A 13,796-nucleotide genomic window follows, 5' to 3' on the forward strand; every position below is an offset into this window, starting at 1 on the left:
CTACTGCACAGGTGCAGCAGCCTCCAAAATGGCCACCACACCAGGGAATAGGCCTAGAAAGGACTGAAGATGCCCGAACCGGGCAAGTTTTAACTCCCCAGGAGGCCAGCATGGAAGAGGGAACCTTCATGGACCCCCTCGCCACCTTGGAGAAGCCCCCGGAGTGGGTAAGTTTAAGAAATAATTAAATAAAATTAATGTTTTTTTAAAATTGCTCACCGAACCCTCAAACCGGGGGGGGGGTGTTCGGTTTGTGGTCGAACTTTTGATCTAAACCAGTTCGACATCAAACCAGTTCAGTTTAGAACTTGTTTGCACACTCCTAGAAGATGTGCACTCTATAATAGCATATGAATGGAATTAAACCTACATAGAAGTCAGCAATATGAACAAATCCTCCAGTCATAGGTGGAGCTGTAACATATCACTGTAAACTAGTTGGAGCTACTTACTAGTTACTATCTTTGTTCTTCACTTCAACTTATGTTATTTCCTGTTTTCCCCCTTACTTTGCTGCATATTATATTGCATCGTATGCAGCTTTTATCATAGTAAAGGATTCCAGATAAACACATTAAAACGGTGTGAGATGGACTAATTTGTACACTCTGTTGACATGTACAATGTACCCCCTGATGTGGAGGCCACGTGTGATTACTTCATGTGAGGGCTGTTTCCACAGGTAAGTCATTTGTATACAACAGATTAGGAGATTTTCTCTGCACCACTGCATTGGGAACATTCAAAAAGAAAAAAGCCCCCTTCACACATATTCAAAGCATCAGGATGAGTTCTGTTTTCATGGGGTGTGATTCCACATGGCTGCCAGAAAAGCACTGCCAATCAGGCAGGCTTTTCCCACCTGATTGCTGCTCTTCTTCCCAGCCAGGGAAAGAAATCCCACACGATTGGCCCTGACCACTTGTTTCTGGTTTTCAGACATATACTACAACCAGATGTGACTGGATGATAAGAAAGTGACTCCCACACCACTGTAGATGTTTGTGAAGGGGAAGGGCTAAGGAAAATGTGGTGGTACAGAGAAAATCTCCCCATCCATGTGGTAAGCCACTAAACATAAACAGGTTGTCATGTGGAGATAGCCGCTATTTGGAACAATTTAAAGCAGCTTTCCTGCGGTAGGCTGTCATGTGTGCTCTGACTCTGAGATACATTTGGAGAAATGTGATGCATTATATAATGGTGTTTTGGAAACACCACAAAATTCTGAAGCCAGGTGGCGCGAAGAAGACTTCCATTTGAACATCTTTATAAAGAGCTGCTTATGCTGTGGCCCTCTTGCTTTTACCACTACCACTACATCCAGATGAGACACTCAGTGCTGTTCAGTGATGGGTTGCATGAAGAACATGTGTAAGTTTTGTCAATCCTTTTGTTTCTGTCCAAAAAAACACAATTTGCTTAAATTTATGGCAGTTACTGTGTTTTGGCACAGCCTACATATTTAACCGTGTGAACAGAAGTATTCCAGACCTCTGGGTTCCTATGGTTGCATATTGATGACATTATTAATGTCTTCTTGCTGATGCTGTTTGGGAAAGAACTGGTATTTTGCTAGCATAATTCTTCTCTTTCATATAAAGGACATATTAAGCTCCTCTAAACTCCCAGGACTACAAATACCATGATTTCTCTTGTGTTATGAGATCCTTTTAAAAACAGAGCTTGGTTCTGGACAGGATTACATGATTACAGTGACATGATTTTTGGAGGCAGGACATGAGAAGGATGTGTATAGTTGCTCTCCCCCTGCTAAATGAGCAAAGAGGCACCTTTTAAAAGTGGTGATTCTCTTTATTGAGCAGGGGGAGAGCAACTGGCCTTATCCATCCCCAGCACAGCATCCCTCTAGTGTATGTTGCTGGTGTCTATCTTATGTTTTGTTTTGTTTTTTAGATTGTGAGCCCTTTGGGGGAAAGGAGCCATTTTATTTATTTATTTTTATTTCTTGATAAACTACTTTGGGAACTTTTGTTGAAAAGCAGTATATAAATATTATTATTATTATTATTAGTAGTAGTAGTAGTAATAGTAGTATCAGTGAACGATATTCCAGAGGTAGCAGAATGATGTTTTAAAATTATGATTGTCTTTCTTTTCATTCTGCATTTTACTGATTTATTTATGGAACTTCCATCCATACCCATAGTGCCTTAGGCATACTGGAACCATTAAGGGTGACACAACATGGCTCTCTTTATACTCAGTGTTTCCCCATGGTTAATGCTGATGCCTTGTAAATAACAAAGGAAAAGCCACTGTATTTTACAGAAAGAAACAGTGGTGCAAGTAATCAGCTTGAAAACACTGATATTCTGGGATATCATCTCTGACAATGGTTATTGCAAGATCAGTACAATAAACTAGACCTGCTGTGTATTTGTTCCGGAATCAACCTGCAGTTCTCTTAAAGGAAAGGGATATTTGGCATTTTTAAAAAAAGAATAATATCAAAATTTATTCAAAGCATTTTTACCTTGTTTATCTGGGCAACAAGATCTTGAAGGGACTTTGATCAAGTTTCTTCAAAGATTAACTGACATTCTCTAAAAGTACATCAGTTTCTTTTTAAGTGGGCATTGGCTTAGTTCATAACAGTGTGTTGAATTCTATGGAGTTATACAGTTTACTGGTCTTTGCTGTAGGTTTCCTTAAGACATACTGCTGACATCACAAAGTCTCCTCTCAGATTCCTTCCCTCCCTCTGGTTTCCTCGTTCAGGTAATTCCAACTCAGACTCTTACTAACTTGTTTCTGACTGACAGCGAGGACAAGGAGTCTTGGGGTTCCAGTCGAGGGGGAGGAGGGCTTTCAGAAGCAGACATATATACATTACCTGAAGGGCACACAATCTCTGATGAAGGACCATCCAGCTTGTCATGAGAGAAACTTCAAGAAAGGAATTTGAACTTTGCTCCTTTACAGGTAAGAGGAAATTATAAAAAGAAATGCATAGTTCCTTAGTGATAGTTGAAAAACTGCATAGAAATGCAAAGCTGATAATTATGGCTTACCTTAACTAATTAATTTAACCCTTTGAAGGTTACTCAAAATACCTGGGAAGGAAAGGCTGCTGAATGCTGATGAGATTCTGTCTACGAAAGAAAAATAAAGGTATGGAATTGATGGAAAGGCAAAAGCTGCAAGGCTTTAGCCTAATGATGTGATACTTCACAGGTATAACTAATATTTTGATATGCTTCTGGGTGGTGATGATGGTGAACTCCAGAACTTTGCTTTGGAAGTGTTTATTTTTTGTATTTTTGGTGGGGATGGGTTTTTTTTTTAAAAAGAGTTTCCAAATGTTTATTCGGTTCAGCAGATCCTGGTGCTGCTTTTCTGCTCCTCTTTGCTTTAAAAAAAATCAGCTTAGTTGCTGTAATTCTTAACTTGACTGGAACATTTTAAAGGCATTTGTAAACAGAATGCATTGAGATAAATATCTTATTGAACAATCAATGTTAAGTTCCCACTAATCTCTATGGAAGAGTTAAGCATGTGCTTGTATTTCCCACTTGGAAATTAATGGGATCTCTAGAGCTCTTAATATTGCTGAATTGTACCATTAGTATTCTGTTGGGGGCTTTTGATACACTTACACAAGTGACAAAAGCTAACTAATCCACTTTAATTTTTTTTAAAATGTAACGACGTTTTGTTAGTATGCTTTGGCCTGGCCTCACTTTTATAAAGTGAAGTTCTATTGGGGGCTGGGGACAAAAACAAGAGTTGGTGGCTTGAACAATACACATATTTTGTTTGGTCCTGGGATGTGTGTGTGTGTGTGTGTGTGTGTGTGTGTGCATGCCTGTGTGTTTGTTTCCTGAACACTCATCACATCTTGATGTGTCTAGGCAAATGTGTAAGAGCCACCCTATACAATACACAGAATGAGTGTGAGACTGAAGTAGAATCAGGGACTGTATCACTTCACAGTGTAATTGGAAGGCAATAATTTTGAATACCGCCCCACATAATTTTCCTTAATGTGGATAACCAGCACTTTATGAAAAATGGTTTAATATCACTCACTCCCTGATCTGCTAACCTGCTACATGCTAGAATCATTTTACACAGGAAGATCATAAAGATTACGACACCCCCCTCACTGTTTTCGGAAATGGTACAGTCTTGAGTTGTACCACCACAGTCTACTACCTCCTTCAGTGTACTGTGTAAAATGGCTCTTAAGAGACCAAAATCTCAGCAAGTGTTCTAGAATGTCAAAGCAGGTTCACCAATTTGTCCTGGACCAACTCAGAAATATATGATTTCTAGCAAACATATCAGTATATGCTCCAAGACTGTACACACTTTCAGATACAGCCTGGACATACTCAAATGTATACAAGGTTCAGCTTTTGTGGCTAATCCTGGTTAAAACAGGTTAAATCAGATATTTTAAACTTGCTTAGTCAAGCAAAGAAATGAGTAAATATGACAATCACCAACTCCGAGCAGAACCGAACTTTTTTTTTTGTTTGCTCTGATTTCACTGATAGTGCTGTTTCTTCATTTTTATTGCTTGACAGATCTTTAGCTAACACAGACAGCCTATACCCTCTGGTAACGAGTAGAGAACTAAACCTCGAAATACCAGACTGTGCCCAGGCAGGTGCCAAGCCAAGAACAACAGAAAGTTAACTATTTTACACACTGACTCTTAAACTGTGTTTTCAAATCATGTTGGATTTAAAAACAACAACAACAACAAAACCCTTCACATAAGCTTACCAAAAAAATCTTGGAATGCTGAAACTATTTAGAAAGAAAGCTGTTCTATCTCCCTAGCACAAATACATGTGTGTATATGGAGGCATGCTATATTAAATACAAGTTTCTGCATTAAAGAGTTAAAATCAAATTTTGCAGTTTCACAGAATCCATTAAATGTCAAGTACTGGAAGCCTGCTGCCCTGCTGTTCTAACCTATTGGAAAGAAAGAACACTCATGAATGAGTTACTACAGACTCAAGCAGCACTTTAAGGTTTTGTTTATACAAGACTGTGAGTAAATGATGGAGTATTTCCCCCTCCCACTCCATAGCATAATGATATTATAGCATTCTGATCCAAGGCGGGGCATTGATTTGTAAATGCTCCAGTTCAGTACATGGGGGTTAACTGTCTCTCAGCAGGACTGTCCTTAGAGAGCTCTGGAGGGGTGCGGGGCCCAGGGCAAATCAGCTAGGGTGGGGCCCCCTTCCAGTTAATTCTAATAGGGATTAAAAGAGCAGGGTCTGGGGCGATCGCTCTGCTTGCCATGCCCTAAGGACAGCCCTGTCTCCCAGAGTGGTATGGAACAGTTTGTGAAACTACTACTACTACTACTACTACTAATATGTATATACTACTACTACTACTACTACTACTAATTTTTATATACCACTCTTCAACCAATGTTCGCTTTTCAACAAAAGTTCCCAAAGTGGTTTACATAGAAAAATCAAAATAAATGAATAAAGATAGATAAATAAATATTTTGTTTTTGTACAAATAAATAAAGATTATAAATAAATAAATAAAGCCAAAGGGCTCACAATCTAAAAAGAAACATAAGATAGACACGAGCAACAGCCACTGGAAGGATGCTATGCTGCGGTTGTATAGGGCCAGTTGCTTTCCCCCTGCTCAGTAAAGAAAATCACTACTTTAAAAAGATGCCTCTTTGCTCAGTTAGCAGCGGATGAGCTCAGGGTGTGCATTCCCCAACTCCAAATACTAGGGGTGTGCATGAACCACAGTTCAAGCACAGGTTCGGCACCGTGGGTAGAGGGAGCTTTAAGAAAGAGAAGAGCAGGTAAGGACCTGCACCACTGCCCCATGCAACTTCCTGCTGGGGCAGTGCTTGGCCCATGTACCCCTGTGTGGTGCCAGTATGCAGATGGTGCCTGCGGATGCATGGGCACCATTTGTATGGTCAGCAACAACATGCTGACTATGCAAATAGCACCTGCACATTTGTGGACTACATGTGCAAGCTGGTGCTATGGAGGGGGGCATGTTGTTGCTGACCACATAAATGGCGCCTGCGCATGTGCAAATACCATGTGTCTGCTGGCACAATGCGGGGGTACTTGGGCCAAGCACTGCCCCAACAGAAAGCTGCATGGGACAGTGGAGGGCAGTTAAGGAACTGCACTCTCATTTCTTAAAGCTCCCACTTCCTGCTCCCCTCCCTATGGCACCGAACTGGTGCAGTGCCGAACCTGTGCTCGAATCGTGGTTTGTGCACACCCCTACCAAATGCCCTCTGCTCCATGATCCTTTATGCTTTTAGTGGGTCTGGCCTCTTTGCAGCTTTGGGGAGGGAAATTATTTTGGTTTAAACTGGATCTAAGCAACTGGTTCTAAGCATCCCTCCAGTGACTGTTGCTGCTGTCCACCTTATGTTGCTCTTTAGACGGTTAGCCCTTTAGCAGACAGGGAACCATCTTAAATTAGTATTATTATTTATTTTTCTATGTAAACTGCTTTGAGAACTTTTTCGTTGAAAAGTGGTATATAAGTAATAGTGTAAATACAATAAGTAAATTCAACCTCTAGCTGGCATCTCCACGTAGAGTTCAGAAAGACTTCTTTCTAGAACGCTGGACAGCTTCTGCCAGTGTAGACATTACTGAGGTAGATGTAAAATGGTTTGAATTTGCATATGACAACTTCATATGTTCAAATGCACACCCTCTAAATTCAGTTCAGGGTTTGCAACAAGTTCTTCACCCCAATCTGAACTGTATAGTATAGGGAAGGAATTTGTTTACTGCCATCAATGTGTGCTTTATGGGAGACTTCAGAGGAAATTGAAGTAAGCATCCTGACAGCACACATTCCCAACACTTACTTCTCCCTGCTTCTGTGTACTGAAAGCAGTGGGTGGCTTTGTCCCAACTGCAGCTCAAAGAGTCCTTGGAGAAGGTTAATTTGGATCAGAGAAAGTCCTTTTCCCTCAGATAGTATTGAGCACCCTCAAAGGACCAATTAAGCTGTGAAGGTAGCAGATTCCCAAACAGCTTAAAGGATCCTGAAAGAAGAAGAAATTTGAATTGGAGATGTGTGTCTGATAAGCACACTGTCCAACAACCTCAATTTCCCTTCCTACATAGGACCTAAGATTTCTTTTCTTCAGACTAATCATCAACACTGAGGGCTTGCATGTGTCCCCTGCCCTTCTGCTGTTACCGTCCTCTGCAGCAAAAGAGCAGCACAAATGCACAGGTCTTCATCTTCCTGTTTTTGGATTTCTTTCTTATTTTTCAAATGCAGATGGAAATTTTTCAGCATACTTATGATTTCCTCCCTTTGAGCCTCTCTTTCTCTCTGGATGTTTCCATTTTGCCTAGTACCATACTGGTCAGCAAGAAGTCATTCACTTTACCATTAAAGGAAAATACTAGTCTACAAATACATTAATGACACTAGCAATAGCATAAGCAAAGACAGAGACTCCTGACAGATCTAATGTGAAGCACCAGCCCAGTTTAATTAGTTTTAAATCCATCTATGTGGGAAATAATGCCTGGATGATGATTGGGCCATGATGTCCTCTGCTGGCTCTGGTTTTATGTATTGTACAATTGACTTCAACTGTCTCATGTGTTCTGCCTGATCTTAACTGAGTCAAATGTAACAGCATGTGCATAAGTGCAATGTATGGGCATAATCCAGCCAAAGGACACCCTTTGAGGCTCCACTGGCCTGAGAAGGAGATGCTAACTCTCTCTTTTGAGTCAAATTTGCTTTATCTGGATTGTGCTCTCTGCTCTGTTTAGGGGCATCAAGGTATCTTGCAGTCTTGGTGGATGGGTTTTGTTCAAGATGTGATTGTCCTTTGGATTTAGCTGTCAATATCACACTTTTATTTCATCTTCCTCCAAGGAATTCAGGAGATAAGCATGGCTCCCCACTTTTGTCATCACACCCATTCTGTGAGGTGGGTTAGGCTGAGGAACACAGTGACTGGCCTAGGGTTACCCAGTGAGCCTCATATCTGATTGAGCATTTGAACCCAGATCTTCCTGATCCAAGTCCAAAATTTAGGGATGTGCACAAATCTTTGACAGGGTGGGAAGCAGTACCTTTAAGGACAAATAAAGCCAGTCCTTACCTGCTCCTCCTCAGTGCCTTTCCTTGTGCGCTGCTTCACTGTTCAGAAGTCTGTGCATGGCAGCGTCCATTGAAGTCCCACCACCATCTGCAGGCTGCTGGGTGCAACTCCACAGCCACGTGTGCAGACTTCTGAGAGGTGCAAAGCAGCACCAGGAGATGTGGTGGGATGGTGGAGGGGCAGGTAAGGACTGGCTTTACTCGTGCTTAAAGGTACTACTCCCTGTCCTGTTGAAATGATTTGGTGAGCCATGCCAAAGTGATTTGGTGCATCCCTGCTGGACACACCAAATTGATTCGTGCACATCCCTACCAAAATTCTAACCACATCACTACACTGACTGTTGCTACTGGGGGTCTGGGATTATTTTTCCACTAGGTGCAACTGGCTAGTGACTTGGAGGACGTTTCTTGCCTTCTCCTGTAGCATCAGGCATGGCTCACTTGCTTGAGCCATCTGGAGCTATTTCTCTACAGAAATTATTATGTGGCATTCTGTCCTCTACTTTGGGCAACAATCTATGGTCTGATGGATGGCTAGGATGACCAGATGAAAAGGAGAGGGCTACAATTACCTTTAAGAAGAAAGGATTTCAGTGAGTATAGCTTCTCATGCATGTACAAGAAAAGCTGTACCTCTCAACATCTCCTCTTCTGCACAACATTTCTGACATTGATTTATGAAATGCTTACCTGTCACATTTTTGTAAATGAGCATGTGTGCTCTGTTCCTCATAAAATAACTAGTTGTTCTAGTAAGAACTTATCAGTCTACTTTCCTTTGTCTGTCTCTACAACCGGACTGAATTTGTTTCAAATTGAGGTCCACAAGCTAGATGTCTTGCACTTCAAATGTTCAAACATCCACCATCTTGGATCGGGGTGGATGACATCATTACAAACTACACCACGGAGTTGTCCCTGTGTGTCACTCACTATAACTGTACTTAATTTGGTTCAAATCAATAAGACAGTCCTCAGGTTAGTGCATTTACACCTCAAAAAGTCACACATCCACCATCTTGGATTGGGGTGGTTGACATCATCACAAACTACAGCATTGAGGTGGCCTTGTGTGTCACTCATTACAACTGTACCTAATTTGGTTCAAATCAGTTAGACAGTCCACAGGTTAGCCCTCTTGCACCTCACAACTTTTAGATTGTGAGCCCTTTGGGGGCAGGGATCCATCTTTATTATTTCTCTGTGTAAACCGCCCTGAGCCATTTTTGGAAGGGCGGTATAGAAATTGAATTTTTTAAATAATAATAATAATAATTATTATTATTATCGCCCAGAGACAGAAGTTTGGGGCAGTGTACAAATTTGATAAATAAGTAAGTAAGTAAATAATAAATGTTCACACATCCACCATCCTGGATTGGGGTGGATGACATCATCACAAACTACACCATTGAGGTGTCCCTATGTGTCCCTACAACTGTAGCAAATTTGGTTCATATCAGTTAAGCGGTTCACAAGTTAGCCCATTTGCATCTCACAAGTTTATGCATCCACCATCTTGAATTGGTGTGGATAACATCGTCATAAACTATGCCATTGAGGTGTACCTGTGTGTCACTCACTGCAACTGTACCCATTTTGGTTCAAATGGGTTAGGCAGTCCACAAATTAGCCCGCTTGTGCCTCAGATGTTCACGTGGCTGCCATTTTGAATTGGAGTGGATAACAGCAAACACACCACACCATTAGGGCATCCTTATATGTCCCTACAGCTGTAGCAAATTTGATTCTAATCAGTTAAACAGTTCACTAGTTAGCCCACTTGTGCCTCAAAAGTTTGTGTGTTCACCATCTTGAATCAGTGTGGGTGACATCGTCACAAACTATGCCGTTGAGGTGTCCCTGTGTGTCCCTACAACTGTACCAGATTTGGTTCATATTGGTCCAGGCGTTGCAAAGTTGATGTGGTGGTGGGGGGCACACGGAAGGATACACGGACACACAGAAAGCCGGGTCAGCTCATAAGCCTACTGGAAAGTAGGCTTAAAATCCCTGGATTTCTGATGGTTAGTTAGACCCCCTCCAACACTGCATAGTTGCATGCTTACCAAATCTATAATGCATTCTTATGCACACTTATGGGAGTATCAACATTGTGGAGTTTATTTATGAGTAAATATGCATAGGACTGGCTGTTAGATATCCTTTTTTAAAAAATTGTCTCCAGATATTCTTGTGTTGACCAATCAAACACCACATATGGTGTGCGTGAAAGAACTTATGGTATGGTGCTTATAAATTAATTCTAAGTACACCTTGAATTTAGATTTAGCAATCATTTATAGACTATTCCCACAACTTGTCTAGTATTGATTTTTCACTCAGTGTAACAAACCGCCATGTGTTTAGGTTTCATTTATGCTCCCCTCCCCCCGATATCCATCATGAACCCATTACATAATTAAAGTGCTCGTAAAAAGCTAATATTTGTTGTTCTGTTTTAACAAGTGACTTTGGGAAACTCACAGTGACACTCCACCTTTCTCTGGAAAATGAAACAGATGAGTTTAAAAAGCAATTAGGTATTCAGATTACCTAATCACAATTGACACGTTTCTGATTAAAGAAGAAATCTGCTCATCAACACAACATGAACAGTGGCACATTATTTAGTGCAATCATTTCAGGAATCAAAGTTTGACATTCTCAAGACTGTTGAACTTTTGAGCAGAGACAGAACTGTAAAAGAATAGTAATAAAGATAAGATAACATGGAATGTAAATAAACAAGCACCACACCTCATTTTTCTGCAGTTATATACCCCTATGCAGGGGGATGTATTTGTCTTTTTTTAAAAAAATGTAATACTGCAGACCTTTACACAATAAAGGATACTCAGTTAGGACCTAATACCAAAATTATGTTCCTGAAAGCACTGTCAAAGTTCTTTGATTAGGATTATATCAGTGTTGATGGGTGAGATTTTGGCTTAGTTCAGTCCATTTTTGTTGTGCTGTTTAACCCAGGCATTGTTCTTTTACTTTAGGTATTGATCTCATACCTAAGATTAAGCATGCATCTAATTATTTTTCAATAGCTCCAAGTTCTTGTAGAACCTCAACTGTATACTTCAGTGGTTCATAGCCACATCCTGGGTGGACTTCAGCTGCACCTTTTTTCAGACAGCAGGCTTTAACCGTGGGTTTACCATGAGGCTTTACTGTGGGTTTGGGGCATAACAGATACTCGGATGTAAAAAGAGGATTTGTTTACCCTGGACATAAACTGGGCTAGGTTCTAATGCGGAGGGAAAACCTGGAATCATTTGTGAAATGCTCTCTGAAATATTGCACAGGCTTTGGACTAAATCTGGCTGATATGTGAATGCACAGCCACCCCCACAAAGCAAAGTTGCCGTCTGAAAAAGCTCCTGGGAAGATAAAGTGTGTACAGTGTACAATAGTCAAGTTCTCAGACTTAATTAGAGGGAGCCTCCCTAAATTAAAAGTTTTGAACCTCCCCAAATGTAACTCAAATTTTAAAAAGATGGCTGCCTTGGCAGTCAGCTCTTTAGTTTGGCTAGAGATCAAATGTAGGACAGGGAAATATAATCTGTCCACACAGAGCCATAGGAGACAGGGGAGGCACCTTAGGGAAGCCAAACATGTTTGAAAAATTCAGCATTGCCTCATTGGATGATAGCACTGCCTGTCAACATCAGGGATAGAACATGCAGACCTCTTATGCTGGTCATGAATGTCCACACACATACACACTGGGAAGTCAAAGAAGAATCTGTACTTCCTTTGGCTGTTGTCTTTATTTCCCCTGGAAAGCCCACCTTACAGGGAGAACAAGCAGTCATAGAAAAGAATGGCACATCACTTCTCAGAACCCCCCTTTTCAGGCCTAGAGTAAGGTCCAGCTTGGACTAATTTTATTTGACAGCTCTAACTGCACTTACCACCATTTTCTCCCAGGATCCTCTGCAGAAGGAAACAGGGAAAGGCTTCTGGTAAATTAGATAACGGTTTGTCCACAGCAGCTTGTTTTCACCTCTTGCCGTCTTCTTGGGCCCATCTGCTTTGATGTTTTTGCTTGACCTGCATTCTCAGTGGACCTTTCCACTGACCGTACTGCTTCCACTGGAAACTTGTTCCCATTCTTCTTGGCTCCTTGTTTCCTGTCTGCCTTCTCTGGGGTTCTGGACCTGAGACTAATTTGCTGTCTCCTGGACCGGATGCCACATTGGGCCTCATCTTTTTCTCCCTCTCACATAATACTAGAACCAGGGATCATCCCATGAAACTGATTGCCAAGAAATTTAGGACTGAAAAAAGGAAGTACTTTTTCACACAACATATAATCAACCTATGGAATTTTCTGCCACAAGTTGTGTTGACAGCCAACAGCCTGGATGGCTTTGAGAAGGTTTTAGATAAATTCATGGAGGACAGGTCCATGAATGGCTACTAGACTGAGGGCTATAGACCACCTCCAGCCTCAGAGGCAAGATGCCTATAAATACCAGTTTCAGGGAAGTAGCAGTAGGAGAAAGGGCATGCCCTCAGCTCTTGCCTGTGGACTTCACAGAGGCATCTGGTGGAGCAGGATACTGGACTAGACTCGCCTTGGGCCTGATCCAGCAGGGCTTTTCTTATATTTAAGGCCTTTCCAGTCCTGAGTCTACAGTCATGTCTTATTCCCTGATACCTGGAGTTATTCAACTTTTTCTAGGTGCTATGAAGCATCCCCCCCACCCGCCCCTTTGAAGCTTTGTTGATGTTTGAAGGCATCAATAAGGATGGAGACAGATCCCAGTAGCCTAGAATAATTAACAAAGGCATTCATGTTGACCTTTTTCTATCCCTGGAGTTTCCTTGAAAAGCAAGACTCCTGTTGGTATACTTCCATCTTTTAAAACAAGTGAAGGCATACTGCCAATTTAAATTTACTGGTCAGCTGCACTAGTCTGTCTACCCAAGAAATGTATGCTCTCACACACAAATACTACTGCAACTTCTACTATTACTACAAATATTTATATACCACATTTCAACAAAAGTGCTCAAAGCAGTTTACATTAAATAATTAAGTAAGATGGTACCCTATCCCCAAAGGGCTCACAAACTAACAGGAAACATAAGGTAGACATCATCAGTAACAATCACTCAAGGGATGCTACGCTGGAGCTGGATAGGGACAGTTGCTCTCCCCCTGCAAAGAATAAGAGGATCACCACTTTAAAAGGTGCCTCGGATCAGTTAGCAGGGTCCTAATCTAATCCTAATTCCTACTCTTTGTGCCTCCTACAGCAGTATTATTTAGCACCTCTGCAGAACTGTTAGAGTAGTAATACTGGGAATATAGCACTTACATTTACATTTTTACAATATGCTCCTTTGTCCTCCCAAGAGAAACTTTCTGAAGCTAGGCCTTCACATCTGGTTGACATGTCCCATGAGAACAGTCACCACATGGAAGGGTAGGGCTGGATGAATAGGGTCTAAAGTGGAATTGCCAGGGGACCAGTGGAAATAGATAGATGATCTTAGATCTATCCCCTGCCCCCATGTTTTACAGATATTCATATCTCAGCTCACTGGTAGCCGAGCATGTATGATTACAGTAATATATCTCCAAGAGATCCATGTTAAGAAATCCATATGAGTATCCATTCTCACTGGTGACCCTCCTGTGAATCACA

General features: G+C 41.3%; 1 protein-coding gene across 10 annotated transcripts in view; it reads left to right on the top strand.

Moving 5' to 3' along the window:
• The window catches only part of KCNJ15 (potassium inwardly rectifying channel subfamily J member 15), a 65,591-nt gene that overhangs the window by 20,404 nt on the left and 31,391 nt on the right, over window positions 1-13,796 (top strand). For 2 of the 10 annotated variants that reach the window (XM_053313139.1, XM_053313138.1), the window contains 3 exons: window positions 541-682; window positions 2,743-2,946; window positions 3,064-3,135. The exons of 1 other annotated variant lie outside the window; for it this stretch is intronic. The gene's annotated coding sequence lies outside the window, so the exon portion shown is untranslated. Of the gene's footprint in view, window positions 1-540; window positions 683-1,023; window positions 1,064-2,742; window positions 2,947-3,063; window positions 3,136-4,553; window positions 4,740-4,893; window positions 5,029-8,503; window positions 8,891-13,796 lie in introns of those variants that run through there. 7 more of the 10 variants (XM_053313140.1, XM_053313143.1, XR_008320452.1 and 4 more) reach the window with 6 other exon arrangements.

Source organism: Hemicordylus capensis, chromosome 3 (genome assembly GCF_027244095.1).
Source record: "Hemicordylus capensis ecotype Gifberg chromosome 3, rHemCap1.1.pri, whole genome shotgun sequence".
Taxonomy (NCBI): domain Eukaryota; kingdom Metazoa; phylum Chordata; class Lepidosauria; order Squamata; family Cordylidae; genus Hemicordylus; species Hemicordylus capensis.